The sequence below is a fragment of the Callorhinus ursinus genome, unplaced genomic scaffold (genome assembly GCF_003265705.2).
Source record: "Callorhinus ursinus isolate GAN/ISIS: 27379988/994484 unplaced genomic scaffold, GSC_fseal_2.0 scaffold4, whole genome shotgun sequence".
NCBI lineage: Eukaryota > Metazoa > Chordata > Mammalia > Carnivora > Otariidae > Callorhinus > Callorhinus ursinus.
This window is the reverse complement of record NW_027397066.1, coordinates 93,986,853-94,002,355: the sequence shown is the minus strand read 5'-3', so window position 1 is coordinate 94,002,355 and position 15,503 is coordinate 93,986,853. Positions and strand designations below refer to the sequence as shown.

Here is a 15,503-nt window from a genome sequence, read left to right as displayed (position 1 = left end):
ACGAGGATGGTATTATGTTTCTGACCCAAAGAAATCTAATATAAAATAATTTTAAAGTAGATAGCGCTGTGCAGTATGCTAATCTTGAAATACCATAATGAAAAATATCCATTGATGTTTTATTTATTCCACAAATGTTTACTGTTTACTCACCATGTGCCAGACATATGTTGAAACTCTATATGCAGAATATTGAAGAGATTTCTTTTGAAAAGCTCTTTTTACTATCTGATGAAGGTTAAGATCAGAATAAACTTTCTACCAAGTACATTATATTCAATAATTTTATTCCCAGGAGACATTTTTTCCTTCTAGTTTTTTACTTCCTTTCTAAGAAGACATTCAGCTTCCTGTTCACTTTGGTCTCTGCAATCAGTCCTTGTTAGTCTTTTCATTCCCATCTTGGGATGCTTCTCCTTTAGGAAGACTCCATCAATTCTGATCCCTTTGTTGCCAGGCTTTGTATCATGGCCTGAGCATAGATGAAGCTGAATGAACCATGGCAGGAGGACTGTTGTTGTATAAGAAACCATACCCAAACTTAGAAGCTTGAAAGAACAGGTCACTTCATTTGCTCATGATTCTGGGCCAGCTTGATGGATCTCTATGGTTAGATGGTAACTCAGCTGGGGCTGATGGTCTAGAATGGCCTTATTTATAGCTAGGTGGTTCTAGTATGCCTCATCTCTGGAAGAAGGGGCGACTTGTTTTTGCTTCATGTAATTTCCCATCCTCCAGTAGGTTATTCCTGGTTTCTACCCACAAGTTCTGAAAAACAGAAAGAGAAAAGGCAAGTCCCGAGGTACAAGCACTTTTTAAGCCTCTGCTAATATCAAGTTTACTTGTGTCCCACTGGCAAAAAAAAAGTCATACGGTTGAGCCCAGATTCAAGGAGAGGAAAAAAATAGATTCTTCGTCTTAATTGGAGGAGTTTTGCAAAGAGGCAGCATACAGAGATGGGAAGAATTTAAGACTAGTGTGCACAAGAGGCTAAGCCTAAAAAAAAAAAAAAAAGGCAAGACATCACAAATGTTGGAGAAAAATAAAATTTTTGATATTTGAAAATTCAAAAAAGCATTAAAGTGATTATAATGAAAAAAACAGTACTGAGTTAGATTGTTCTTACACTTATAACGATATATAAGATCTTGATGTTTTCGACCAAGTGGGATTTATTCCTAGGCTGCCAGGTTGGTTCCACATCCGCAAATCAATCAATGTGATACAATACATTAATAAAGGAAAGAACAAGAACCATATGATACTCTCAATAGATGCCGAAAAAGCATTTGACAAAGTACAGCATCCTTTCTTGATTAAAACTGTTCACAGTGTAGGGATAGAGGGTGCATAATATCATAAAAGCCATCTATGAAAAACCTACAGAGAATATCATTCTCAATGGAGAAAACCTGAGAGCTTTTCCCCTAAGGTCAGGAACATGGCAGGGATGTCCACTATCACCATTGCTACTCAACATAGTACTAGAAGTCCTCAGCAGTCAGACAACAACAACAACAACAAAATAAATAAATAAAAGGCATCCGAATTGGCAAAGAAGAAGTCAAACTCTCACTCTTTGCAGATGATATGATACTTTATGTGGAAAACCCAAAAGACTCCACCCCAAAACTGCTAGAACTCATACAGGAATTCAGTCAAGTAGCAGGATATAAAATCAATGCACAGAAATCAGTGGCATTTCCATACACCAACAACAAGACAGAAGAGAGAGAAATTAAGGAGTCGATCCCATTTACAATTGCACCCAAAACCATAAGATACCTAGGAATAAATCTAACCAAAGAGGCAAAGGATCTGTACTCAGAAAACTATAGAATACTCATGAAAGAAATTGAGGAAGACACAAAGAAATGGAAAAACATCCCATGCTCATGGATTGGAAGAACAAATATTGTGAAGATGTCAATGCTACCTAGAGCAATCTACACATTTAATGCAATCCCTATCAAAATACCATCAACTTTTTTCAAGGAAATGGAACAAATAATCCTAAAATTTATATGGAACCAGAAAAGACCCCGAATAGCCAGAGAAATGTTGAAAAAGAAAAGCAAAGCTGGGAGCATCACAATTCCAGACTTCAAGCCTATTACAAAGCTGTAATCATCAAGACAGTATGGTACTGGCACAAAAACAGACATATAGATCAATGGAACAGAATAGAGAGCCCAGAAATGGACCCTCAACTCTAGGGTCAACTAATCTTTGACAAAGCAGGAAAAACAGTCCAATGGAAAAAAGACAGTCTCTTTAACAAATGGTGTTGGGAAAATTGGACAGCCACATGCAGAAGAATGAAACTGGACCATTTCCTTACACCACACACAAAAGAGACTCAAAATAGTTGAAAGACCTCAATGTGAGAGAGGAATCCATCAAAATCCTTGAGGAGAACACAGGCAGCAACCTCTTCCACCTCAGCCACAGCAACTTCTTCCTAGAAACATCACCAAAGGCAAGGGAAACAAAGGTAAAAAGAAACTATTGGGACTTCATCAGGATAAAAAAGCTTTTGCACAGAAAAGGGAACAGTCAACAAAACCAAAAGATAACTGACAGAATGGGAGAAGATATTTGCAAATGACATAGCAGATAAAGGGCTAGTATCCAAAATCTATAAAGGACTTCTCAAACTCAACACCCAAATAACAATCCAACCAAGAAATGGGCAGAAGACATGAACAGACATTTCTGCAAAGAAGACATCCAAATGGCCAACAGACACATGAAAAAGTGCTCAACATCACTCGGCATCAGGGAAATACAAATCAAAACCTCAATGAGATACCACCTCACACTAGTCAGAATGGCTAAAATTAACAAGTCAGGAAATGACAGATGTTGGTGAGGATGCGGAGAAAGTGGAACCCTCCTACACTGGTGGTGGGAATGCAAACTGGTGCAGCCACTCTGGAAAACAGTATGTAGGTTCCTCAAAAAGTTGAAAATAGAGCTACCCTATGACCTAGCAATTGCCCTACAGGGTATTTACCCCAAAGATACAAATGTAGTGATCCGAAGGGGTACGTGTACCCCAATGTTTATAGCAGCATTGTCCACAATAGCCAAACTATGGAAAGAGCCTAGATGTCCATCAATAGATGAATGGATGAAGACAATGTGGTATACACACACACACACACACACACACACACACACAGGAATATTATGCAGCCATCAAAAAATTGAAATCTTTCCATTTGCAACGACGTGGGTGGAACTACAGGGTATTATGCTAAGTGAAATAAGTCAGTCAGAGAAAGACAATTATCATATGATCTCACTGATACGAGGAATTTGAGAAACAAGACAGAGGATCATAGGAGAAGGGAGGGAAAAATGAAACAAGAGGAAACCTGAGAGGGAGACAAACCATAAGAGACTCTTAATCTCAGGAAACAAACTGAGGGTTGCTGGAGTGGTGGGGGGTGGGAGGGATGGGGTGGCTGGGTGATGGATATTGGGGAGGGTATGTGCTATGGTGAGTGCTGTGAATTGTGTAAGACTGAGGAATCACAGACCTGTACCCCTGAAACAAATAATACATTATATGTTAATAAAAAAATCTTGATGTTTTAAATAACATATGGAGCAAACGTGGACACCAATTTCTTTTCATGATTCAGTGTCTTAGTCTATTTGGGCTGCTAAAACAAAATACCACAGACTGGATGGTTGGGGTCTGATTGCTCCCACACTGGGCTAGGACCCCTGTTTTAGACTCTCAGAGATACACATCATCTTCATAGCACTCATCACAATTGTAACTGATCACCATTATCAGTTCTCCCAGTAAACTGCAATTTCCATGAAGACATGGACTGTGCCTGTCTTATACCCTGTTGTATGTATCACCAATGACTGACCAATCGTGGACCCTTATGGGGAATAGTTGAATGAATGGCAAAGCAGGAGAGAGGAAAGAACAAAGAGATAAGTATACACACATATCTTTGAAATTGATTGAGAGGATGTGAACTGAGTAAGGAGATAAATAGAGAGGCCTGCCTGCACAAGTTAACAAAGGAAATGATTATCCACCGAGAGAATGATAACAAATAAAGATGTATTTGGGAGGAATTAAAGTAGAAAAAGGGAATGAGCAAAGATTTCCCATTTTGAGGATTAGAAAGCCCAAAGTGAAACTGAGCCCAAGAGTGGCTACAGTGGAGGTAAGTAGGACATTGGGCAATGAAATTGGTTGATAAATTAAAAGGCCAGAAACAGTACGGTAGGCCTGGGCAAGAGTGGCAACAACCCAGAGTTCCCACCCTGTGAGGGCTATTCTCTGGCCCTCCTCCAGCCCTGCTCCTTCCCAAAAAGGTAGGGAGCCCACCCAGTGTCCAAATACCTCCTTTTAGATCATATTTGGAATATCTGGGACCCAGAAGCTCCATGCAAAGATCACTCTAGATGTCTGTCCTCATGAGAATGGATCACACAGCTACAGCATACGTCTCTGGATTAAGGGGAGAGGAAGACAGGACTGTTTAGGGCCAGTTTGACCACGTAATCTGGAGTGTCTACACACTTTTACAAGGGTCTTGTGGTACAGGAGCAGGAGCAGGGGAAGAAAGAAAAAAAAGAGTGAACATGAACTGGGGACTAGTTCCCAACCCACCAATTAGTGACATGGAACTCTGATTAAGTCCAGGAATTCTAATCTTGAATCAGTCTTCCAGCTCTCAAATTGTATCTTTCTTCCCCATATATATTCCTTTGCTCTCCCTATAACAAAAGAGAATGCAGGCTTTCTAGGGCAGAAACAAGCTGGACACCAGCTAAATTGATGAAGTCAGAGATTTCAAAGTGAGGTTTGACTTATTAGCTTGACTTATAACTATTAAATATTTAAGTATATGACATATAGACCTCCATTTTTGATCTTGACACTAGCCCTACAATGTTAGGGGTGGACCTGGACAGGATGTTTACCTTATACTAGAAAGCTATGATTCTTAAATGATCTTTCACTATGGGTTGATCTTGGCTGGTTATGGACTTCTTACTATCCACAACTCTTATTTTTATGTGGAAACTTAACTAGACTATTCCACAACCATTGGCTTAAGTTTAGAGTTCCACTTACTCTTTTCAGATGGACGCTGAGTCATGTATTTGCTCAGGAGTCCCTAGAGGCTAGAGGTTTTCTGAACTCAGAGAAATAAGAAAATTGGGGAGAGATGAAGAACATACAGGCATATGGTATTTGATAATTTCAAAACCCTTTCATATATATTGTCCTAATTTGGTTCTTAGAACCACCCTGTAAAAATAGATAGGGAAGATATTACTTCTTTACCTGACAGTTGAGAAAACTGAAACTCCAAGAGCTTGCACCATGTTGGATAGCAGAACTAGAATTTGAACCTAGTCTTCAAATATCCTTTTATTTTTCATGTAAGGAAAGAGGTGATATATTTACAAAATTTGAGGGTTTTTTCCTTAAAAAAATAAGACATGTAAACCTACAGTGAATACATATATGTAATCTCACCATGAGAAGATGTTGTAAGCACTTTTTGAAAAGATAAAAATTCCTCTAGTTGGCTTCTGTTTGAAATCTCTCTGTCTTCATCAATTTGGCAGGTGTCCAACTGATGTATGCCCTAGAAATTCTGCACTTTCTTTTATTAAGGGGAGAGAAAGGAAACAAAAAAAAAAAGGGAGGGGAATCAAAGGATATAATTTTAGGGATAGTTTTCATCTAATTCTTTATTTTTACTTGAGGTCACTGCAACTCAGAGACGTTAAGTGAGTTGCCCTAAATCTCAGAGAGATAGAAGGAAGAGCTAGACCATGAAACCACATCTGATCCAGATCTCTGAGTCTTCCCCCTCTTTCTGTGTCCTATGTAATAGTCTTTACTCCCCCAGTTAATTTTATTTTTTTTCTTAATTTCTCATCACCTTCTTTTTAACAGTCTCTGCTACTAGTTTGAAACTATGTAGAAGATATGCATACATATATCTTGTATGTTAACATATATATTTTGTATATATATTCCTAGTATACAAAATATTTCACATTATATTCATTATGCATTACTTTAGATGCATATTTTATGTCCTTTATTATATTCATAATTATCATTTCTAGTGATCAAGGCATTGCATGAAGTTGATGACTCATAATTTATTTAACCCATTTTCCTATTACTTAAAATTAAGACCATTTCAATATTACCTGTTATAGATAGAGCTCTCATGACCATTTTTATTAAGTATTTCTTTTATTCTACTGAATTAATAGGATAAATGTCAAAGAATGATACTACTGAGCTAATGTGTAGATATTTGTGTGGTTTGTATGTGATACTGTGATATACACTGCCATGTTATTTTTTGAAAAATATATCTCAAACCAACAATCTCAGCAGAGTACCAGTTTCAATCCAATCTTACTAATATTACAAATCATTTATCATTCTTTTTACTAGTTTCATAGGTATAAAAATTACGAGAGTTTGCTTTACTTTATATTCCTCTCATTACAAATAAGACCAATATTTTTACCTCTTTTGATCCATTTCTATTTGCATTAGTTGTCCAAATTCTCTACATATTTATTATTGGAGGTCAAGATATTTTTCTTAAAAATTTGAATGAACTCTTTTAATGGAATACATATGAACTCTTTTCTTGTTATATTACTAGAAATATTCTCCCAGTTTACTTTCCTTTTTGATTTAGTTTTGTAATTAATTTTCATACAGTTAAAATTTCCTGTTACATTGAACAAGAAAAACCAGTAGATACCCACAACTTTGTTTTTATTTCTCAATGTCTCTAAATTCTGTGGGCCAAGCTTCTCTTGCCCTTCAGACTTCTGGAGTCCATCCTAAAAACAAATAGTCTGTGATCACTCTACTTCACAAAATCTGATATTCAGATTTAGGATGCCCAATAATATATAGTTCTGAAAACTGTGAACTTCATTTAAAGTATATCTTTTGTCCCTTCCCCAGATCAGGACTACTTCAGCCTGGAAACCTAGAGTATTTCTCTCGTTTACTGTTCCCTGCCTAGTATTTCTACCGTTCCTTCCCTAGCTTGTTAACTTCAACTTCTCCTCCAGGATGAGTGTGCAGAGAGGGCAAAGGTGAGTCTAGTAAGTCCTTAAACGACCAGTATGATGCACTCTGGGCCTGGCAGTTGTGCAAGGGTAATTTTTTCTCCATGTGCTCCCAACCAACTTTTGACCATCTCCTATCTGCAGTTTCTTTGATGTGAGAACAGGTATCTGTAGGCATAATCCGGAGAGTTAGCCTTTCAGATTGGACAGCTACCTCGTGATTCTTTTTTTGGAAGTCTCGTTGACTGAGCCTTCAGGAGACCTTTCCGAACAGGGCCAAAGACAACTCAAGGCCTGCTTTTACTCACACATGGCCCACACCTGGTTCCCAGGAAGCCCTCAAGCATCCTTTGCCCTGTCAAACTGTGGGAAAGCTGGCCAGTCCCTGGGAGACTCTCTCTTCCTCTGGCTTGTCAGCAGTCGCCCTGAGGCCTTCTCCAGCAGCAGGCAGACACCAGACCCCTTGAATCTCAGGAGGTCAGCACCTCCCTCCCCAGGCCCATGTAGGCAGCAGGGTGAGGAGTTCTCAGGGCACACCAACAGGTTATTAAAATATCTCTTCACTCATACTCTCCAATGGCCACAAGCTCTGACCCTCTTATTACCTTTGCATGGGTAAGAATGTTAAGAGTTGTCCAACTGGTTTTTAATAATCTTTGAAAACTGGCATCTTGTTCTGGCATACCTCTTTGGAAAAAAATCACAGCTTTGAATCTTAGTGCCTTAGTTAAAACTTCTGATTTAATAGTCTATTAAAATATTTTATAATCATCTGTCATTGAAATTTCTTCATCATTTAAAAGCCAAAAAATAGAAGAGTTTCCCTACATATCTTTAATATAGTCAATTAAATTTTCTGTTGGGCTTTCTTTAACTTTTTTTCATTTAGCTCTCCAATTTCAACTAGATATGTTTTTCTCTTGGTATGTGCTATAAGATATGGATTAATTAATCTTTTTTGATGTGGTTATATAATTATCCAATTATTATGTTCATCATTCTAAATGCTTACTTCCTTTTATTTTGAAAAGTTTATTTTCACATATTGTTGTCCTATAGCATCAGATCAGTTTTTGGCCTCTCCTTTCTTTCACCCATCAGCATTAAATTACTGTTGTATAGTAATAAGTCCTATCTATGGTCAGGTAGGAACTTTATGTCATTTGGTAAGAGTTTATCATGCATATAAGAATAGTTCAGAAAACTGGGAGCTTTCAAACCAACAGTGGAATGAGGCTCAGAGGTATATGCTGATCAGATAGTTTATATAGTGACAATGCAGAGGCTGTTTGTTCTTCACGATGATTGGTTATGGCTTTAGACTTTTCTTAGTGATAGGGAATAGGTTAAAAGTGGTTACCTCACAGTTTTGGGGAACAGCTTTTGTCTGTTACTATTCTTATAAATATTATCATATGTTGAGTTCTGAATTATCATCGGACTGAGGTTTTATTGGAATAACATTACACTATTAATTTATTTAGGAATAATTATAATAGGAAAACAAATTAAAACAAGCCTTAATACTGCTTGCAATGGACAAAAGCTGTCCTATGTGCTTTCAAGTATTAACTCATTTAATTCTCAAACGACTGTGGTCGATTTAATTATTGGCCATATTTCATCACCTTTTCTGGCATCGACAACTTTTTTATAGCCTCATCCTGAGAAGGATGTATTTCCCACCCCTTGACTCTGGGCTTAGTTATAAGATTTGCATTGGCCAGTGAGATGTAAACAGGTAAACAGAGCCTTGATCTTGGTTCAGCTTGACCTCTTGTGCTTCAGCTATGCCCCGAGAAGAATTTGTGTCCATCCCACTGACCCCAGGAGGAGACGGGAAACAGTTGGAGCAGACCTGGCCCAGCAAATCCTCAAATCCATAAGAATATATTATTGTTGCTTTAAGCCTTTGAGTTTTGGGGTAGTTTGTCAAGCAGCATTGTTTGGTGACAGATAAGTAACATGCCTATGATAATAGGCATAGATTTCATTTCATAGATAATAACATACCTATGAAACAGGTATTATTATTTTCTATATTTTACAGATGAGAAAAATGAAGCAAGGAGAGACTCAGCAACTTATTAGCTAGCAAGTGGGCAGTATGATTCCACAGTGCATGTTTCTGATCATATTTATAACACTGAGTCCTTAGTTTGGAAAAACAGTGTATTCAAAACTGTGTATTCAAATATTTTCAACTCCAATATAAATATATACTTTTCTTTATAAAGATTTTGCACATGTCTCACCTAGTTCATCTAACACTTATATGATTTGATGATTATCAGTTTCTTTTCATACATTTTGAGTTAAAACCCTGTTTTCTTTCCAAACCTACTTTGTTCATCAACACCTCAATACCATAGAGCTCTATCATTGTCTCTGTTGGTAAATTCAGAGAAAGAAAAAAGCTTTAGTAAGTTATTTGCAGAGACCTTATTCCAAGGGATTAACACCTACTATGTTCCTGATCTCACTCTTCACTCTTGACTGGATTGACCTTTCTCACCTCCTGATGTGTTAGTTCTCTGGTTCAAAGCTATTTGATATTCTGTTCTCTTATGATGTCCTTCCCCTGTTTTCTCTTTGTACAACCACCTGATGTAACTTAACCTTGGTTTCTTCACATGTAAAATGGTAGTAATAACATCTATCTACATAGGTTGTGAAGAGCACTGGGATGGTTCATGAAAAACTACTTAGCATAGTGCTGGCACCCTGCCATTACTGAGTAATGTTCAATGAAATTGGCCATCTTTGCTGTTACATTTCTCTTGCTACTTCTTGGTTTCCCTGTGGGCCATATTTCGTCTTCCCTATCCTAAATAGTTCTGTCCCCAGCCCTTTTCTCACTTCTTATTCTCCAACTTCCCTTGGGAAATTTTACCCACCCTATCTAGATGTGGATACAATTTTCTCTCCTCCCTTGTTCTCTGAGGTCCAGACCCATATATCCACCTATCTACTGCGCTCGTCTATTGGGATGCTTCACATATATCAAGTTCAACAACACCAGAGTAATTTTTTCCATCTAGTCCTCAAATCTGCTAGTCCTTTTATGACTTCTACCATTATAAGTGGTACTACCATTCTGGCTATTTCCCCAAACCAGAAACTAGGTATAATCATTTATTCCTCCTTCATTTTTATTCTCCAATCACCAACTTCCATTGGTTTCACCACTATATCTTATAAATCCATATGATTTTTATTCTTATGATTTACATGATTCTTATAGTCTTTAAATCATATGATTTTTATAAATTCATACAGTTTAAAATTGGGAATATGCTACATTCTGGATGCCAGATCAGGCACTTACTCTTACTGAGTAGCCTTGACTCTAGGTGTCACAGCTATCTAGCCTCTTTGAGACAAGACACCAGAACATTTCAATCTCAGGAGGTCAGTACCTTAGACCTTTGGCCCATGCCACAGGAGAATACTATGAATCCTGCCAAAGGACATCACTATAGACGAGCTGGATTTAGAACTCAGCTTTTCCTTCCAGTCTTTCCTTTAAGTGCATCTGAATCCAGCAGTGCCTGCACAGGCTGTTGCCCCTGTCACTCACCCACTTAAGCTTTAATGCCTTTCCCTTCTTTTCTTGATCCTCATGGCTTGGCTATGTCCCAACTTTAATTCTTCCTGCCATCTTACAGAAACTCACTGTTCAGCCCTCAGATGTTCTGACTCTAGATTTATCCACCCATTTTTCAGCTGTGTTTCCCATACTGTATTTTATAGATGGCACCAACCTCATCCATTAAGTAACCTATGAAAACTTTTTGATGATTTGGCTTCTAAATCAGTGGTTTTCAAAATTCTATACATACCAGAATGACCTGGAGAGCTTTTCTTAACATAGATATTCCCAAACTCTGGATATTTTGATTTAGGTGGAGCTGCGAATTTCCTTAAAAAAAAAAAAAAAAAAAAAAAGGCCCTAAAGGAATCTGATGAGCAGCCAAATTTAGAAATTGATATTCTAAACAGAAAATTGCTATGTAAATACTAAAGAATTTTACTTACAATTTAAGCAGTAAGAACAGATTTTAAACTTGTGGAAATGACCAGGTTTCCCTATTGTAAAAATTCTGTTTAAGGGGTGCCTGGGTGCCTCAGTTGGTTTAGCGACTGCCTTCGGCTCAGGTCATGATCCTGGAATCCCAGAATCGAGTCCCACATCAGGCTCCCGGCTCAGCGGGGAGCCTGCTTCTCCCTCTGACCCTCCCCCCTCTCATGCTCTCTCTCTCTCTCATTCTCTCTCTCTAATAAATAAATAAAATCTTTAAAAAAATTCTATTTAAAAGTCTGCTTTCACACGTTTGCTGAAAGAAATATCTCTTTGACAGTTCCGATTTTCTGAGTTTCTAATGTCAAAAACCTTGTTACTTTTGGGTAGCTATGTTTATACACTGTTGAAACTTTAGTGTCACTCACATTACTCAAATTATTACAGCTTATTTCAACAGAGACTTCCCAAGAAAGAGAAATGATTTTTACTTAACAATTACTAAATCAGCTACTTAACCACCCTAATCAGAGAGCTCTTGTTTCTTGAGACAATGGCTCAAAGCAGCCTTTGTTCTGTAGACTAAAAAAGAGTTAATAATGATGAATAAGGAGTTGATTATATAGAATGCATATCAAAATGACTATATTAGGACAAATGTTTCTTTTAGACTGTGCATGAATTTAAACTTGGTGACTATTCTTTCATTTTTAAGTACTTAATGTACTTATAAACCCAAACAAGCGGCAACTGAGTTTTAAATCTTTTTAATAGTCTATAAATCCTGGAGTGACTATTTTCACAGCTTTTTAAGCCTACATTTAAAAAATTAGCTGTATCTTTTAAGCATCTAAGTACATGTTTAGTTGAAAATAAATGCCTATAGAGAAAGGGAAATAGGGTGGCAGGCATGCTCTCTTAGTAAGCAAAAACATAACAACAACAACTTATCTAGGTGTAACTACAACTACTTATCAGTAGTAAGCTAGGGCATTTCTGCCCATGCATATGGGGGGCGATGGGAAATATCTTTATGGTGAGGATTAACATGGAAGTTTCAAAGAACTACTGTGCAACTATCCATTTTAGTGTTTGTCTGTGATTTTCTTAGCTTCTGCATTTACTGATGAGCTTCTCATATCCACTCCTTTACTCCACCCTGGCATCCACCACCCGTCGTCTGTCCCCTAAAGAGCCCCAGGCCACACTGCGGTGTCTTACTCTGATCTCCCTCTCTGACAGTGACCTTCCTGACAATACATTCTATTATTTTTCTTTTTCCATCGTCCCGTCAAAGAAGGTCCTATACTGGGTCCCTGATTCCTTTGTCACTTGTTTTCCTCTTAGGTGATTAATTACTTCTTCCTAAACTTTTAACAAATGCCCCTCTCCCAGAAGATGATGTAATCTTTAACTTAAGGAATATATTGCTGTAGAGATTTCACACTGTGGCAGTTGTGTGATACTAGTCTTTACTCCCTCAAATCTCTCCCTAAAAACATCCTGGGATATCTTTTCCTATATTTTCATCATGTCTTGCCCTAACCAAAAAAACTTTAATAGACTCAGTGCTCTTGGGGTAAAATTCAACTCTTCAAATTTTTATGGACTGAAGCCACTTTGTTGTTTCTATGTCTATAAATCCATCCCAGAAAGGACCTTAATATGATTTACTTAAGTATTTTTTCATGTTATGTCCTGCACAAAGGACCTCATCACTCCTAATGCCCTCAAATCAAGTTCCAGCCCTTTATAACTTTTCAAAGCTTCTCAACATCTGGTGTACTCTGAATTTCCTAACATCGTATACCAGTCTCTCCCAGTCCAAATGTGTCTCAACCAGTTGGTCTTCTCTTTCCTTTCACCTGAAATGCCTTCCTGTAACTTCCTCTCTTCTTTCCCAAATTTTGATTGCCCTTTAAGGCATAGTTTCAGTCCCACCTCCTGATTAAGCCTCATCTGAATAATCAGTCCACACTGATTTCATCTCTAAGCAATTCTATTTCCTCTCTCTCTCTTTACTGAATCAGATAGTACCTTTAATTTTTATGCCATTTCATAACTAGAGGACTGTGTAATATGACTATATCTAAGCTGAAATAAACCTATGGTGTGGTTCCACAGGTGAAGCTGATGCCTGAACACCAGAAATGCTGGCTCTAAAGTCAGGGAAAAAAAACAGCTAAGTTATAGAGGGTCTTTAACCTGGGATTTCATGAGGACGCTAAAACTACTGCTTAGAGTGCATGAAACTCAATCCTGTAATGAGAAATGCGAAGTTTATGTGCTTATAATACCAGTGTATGTACAGTAAAGCATAGGGCATTCAAAAGCCTCTGATTTCATTCTCAAGGTATTCCTTGTGGATGTGGGAATAACCATTATCCATTTCCTAGTTTGGCTAGGGCACCCAACCAATGGATTTTCCCTTTGAGTCACATCTCATTTGGTCTGCTGTAGCATGACTATTAGTGTGTCTTGGCTCTTACTACTAATTGCAAATAGTTCTTAGTCTCCCTTAATATTAGTACTGTTTACTCTAGAAATGGCATCTTTAGGGCCAGAATTCTGCCCTTCTATCCTGAATGTGGAGAGCATGCATGCCTTGTGTGAAGATTGGAATTCTCTAACTCTGGCAGCTGTGTTCTCTCTGTGCTGTGTGGCTAGAAAAGATCTTAATGTCCACTTGTGGGGAGATTGTCTTTTGAAAAACGTGGGTTTTGAATACAGACAGATTTGCAAGTCTTTAAGTTTCCTGTAAAAAGGGCATAACAGGTTTTCCTCAGCTGCCACTAAGGCGCTCTGTTCTGCAGAAGCTAAGGCCAGGGTGGGGTGAAGCCCTCACTTCATCCTGTGACTATTACCTTGCCTGGCAGCATCCACTCAGCCCTCATCTGCACCAAGGCCTCAGAGCTCGCCTGCTTCTACTCAGCCCTCATCTGTACCAAGGCCTCCAACTGGGAGCTTGCCTGTTTCTACTCAGCCCTCATCCTGCACCATGATGAGGTGAGGCTCACAGAGGATAAGAGCCCTGCCTCATTAAAGCAACGGGTGTAAATGTTAAACCTTTCTGGCTGGGCTTGTTTGCAAAGTCTCTTGCCAGTGTCAATATAGGAGCCTCATTGGCAAGGTAGGGGCTAATGGACCCGTCCCAGCAGCTGGTGCCACACCAGCAGAAGGTCCTGCTCCCTCCACCACTGCTGCCCCAGCTGAGAAGAAAGTGGAAGCAAAGAAAAGAAGAATCAGAGGAGTCTGACGATGACATGAACTTTGGTCTTTTTTACTAAACTTCTTCCGTAATCTGAAAAAGCTGAACTCTTGAAAAAAAGAAAGGGGGGTAGATACCAAACAAAATAACATTTCCCTCAGTTTAAAGGTTATTTCCCTGTACCACCTCACCCATTAACCACACCTAGTCTAAGTCAGATTTCTTTGTGTTAAAATTTCTTTTAATTTTGTTCCTTTGCTTCAGAATACTGCAGAATAGTAGGTAACCTCTGGAGTTTGGGGGTGATTCATTGATCAGCGTATCTCTTCTCATCAATATAAGTTCCACAAGAGCACACGCTGTGCCTGATTTAGTTAACCATTATTTTCCCAGCTACTAGCATTAGCCCAGCTCCTCAGATATTTGTTGAATGGAAGAATACCTCATAAAATTGGTAGGGAAGGAAAAGCAATAAAGTATGTAAAGCACAATATAAACACCATAAGGCATATGTGTGTATATTTATGTGTGTGTGTGTGTGTATATATATATATATATATATATAAAATCAGTATATAGAGCACTATGGTTACCACATGGTAAGCCATAAATGTTAACATTATCATTATTTACTCTTGCTTGAAATCTGAACTGAAAAGGGCCCTCTTTCTTGCGTAGCAACATGGACTAAGTGCTAAGTCATTGACTATTCCCAACTAAAAGCAGCCGTTAAGCGTCTGCCTTCGGCTCAGGTCATGATCCCAGGGTCCTGGGATCGAGCCCCTCATCAGGCTCCCTGCTCCGTGGGGAGCCTGCTTCTCCCTCTCCCTCTCCCCCTGCTTGTGTTCCCTCTCTCTCTCTGTGTCAAATAAATAAATAAAATCTAAAAAAATAAAAAATAAAAGCAGCTGATTCATCCGAACGTCTTTTGACACTCAAGCACCTCGTTAGGCCTACAAAGCTGGGAGCCTTACCTCAGTGCTTTCCAATCTCCCAATATTCAGTTCAATCATTACATATTTGGTGATTTACCTTACAGAACTGCCAAGATCATATTTCCAAGTAGGCCTTCTAACACTGCTCATTCCTCCACAGACTAATCAGAATGGCTTCAGGGAAGAAAATAAACTGGTAGAAGGCTACACATGTTAGCAAAATTACCTGTGTGGAGCACAC

General features: G+C 38.4%; 1 long non-coding RNA gene and 1 pseudogene across 1 annotated transcript; one reads left to right on the top strand and one right to left on the bottom strand.

Annotated features, from left to right (window-relative positions):
- Positions 1-270: 270 nt before the first annotated feature.
- LOC141372646 (uncharacterized) lies at positions 271-1,205 on the bottom strand. Its single transcript, XR_012378009.1, has 2 exons — positions 1,127-1,205; positions 271-768 (listed from the first exon to the last, which is right to left on the bottom strand). It is a non-coding gene; the product is annotated as an uncharacterized lncRNA (long non-coding RNA).
- A 6,203-nt stretch (positions 1,206-7,408) lies between these two features.
- Positions 7,409-14,406, top strand: LOC112825965 (large ribosomal subunit protein P1 pseudogene; annotated as a pseudogene).
- The last annotated feature ends 1,097 nt before the right edge of the window (positions 14,407-15,503 follow it).